We start from the raw sequence: 1,135 nt of genomic DNA, 5'->3' as shown, positions 1-1,135 counted from the left end.
CAGTTCAATATGCATTCATGATAAAAACTCTAAACCATCTGGGTATAGAGGGAACATACCTCAAGATAACAAAGTCCATATATGAAAAGCTCACAGCTGACATCATACCCAAGGGTGAAAAGCTGAAAACATTTCCACTAAGACCAAAAACAAGACAAAGAGGGCGCCGGTGGGGCTCAGATGGTTAAGTGTCTGCCCTCGGCTCAGGTCACAATCCCAGGGTCCTGGGATCGAGTCCTGCATCGGGCTTCCTGCTAGGCAGGGAGCCTGCTTCTCTCTCTGCCTCTGCCTCTCTCTGACTCTCATGAATAAATATATAACATATTATAAAAAAAATTAAAAAGACAAAAAAACAAAAAAACAAGACAAAGATGCCCACTCTCATCACTTTCATTCAACACAGTATTGAAAGCCCTAGCCAAAGCATTCAGACAAAAAGAAAAAAAAAAGATGAAATCCAAATAGGAAAACTGTCAGTGTTTGCAAATGACATGATACTATATATAGAATTACATAAAGATTCCAACAAAATTGTTAGAATAAACAAATTCAGTAAAGCTGCAGGATACAAAGTCAATATACAGAGACCTGTTGCATTTCTTTTTTTAAAGACTTTATTTATTTGACAGAGAGAGACAGCACAAGCAGGGTGAGCAGCAGAGGGAGAGGGAGATGCAGACTCCCCACTGAGCAGGAAGTCCGCTGCGGGTCTCGATGACAGCACCCCGGGATGGTGACCTGAGCCACAGACAGATGCTTAACCGACTGAGCCACACAGGTGTCCCAACTTGTTGCATTTCTGTGTACTGAAGACAAACCTTCACAGAGAGAAAACAAGAAAGCAATGCCATTTACAATTGCATCAAGAAAAAAAAAACCTAGGAGAAAAGTAACCAAGAATGAGAAAGACCTGGTACACTGAACACATGTTGGAAAAGGAAGGAAAAACACATGCATGTTGAGGGGGCATGTATGGGTCAAAGAAACACAGGACGACACAAATAAATGGAAGCATACGTCCTGCTCATTAACTGGAAGTTAATCATGTTAACATGTCCACAGCAACCAAAGCAATCTACAGATGTGATGAAATCCCGATCTGAATTCCAGTGCCATTATTCACAGAAATAGAAGA

This window comes from Eumetopias jubatus, unplaced genomic scaffold, assembly GCF_037043125.1.
Source record: "Eumetopias jubatus isolate StellerSeaLion01/CBP00866 unplaced genomic scaffold, mEumJub1_p1.0 scaffold_4, whole genome shotgun sequence".
Lineage (NCBI taxonomy): Eukaryota > Metazoa > Chordata > Mammalia > Carnivora > Otariidae > Eumetopias > Eumetopias jubatus.
This window is presented reverse-complemented; position numbering follows the sequence as displayed.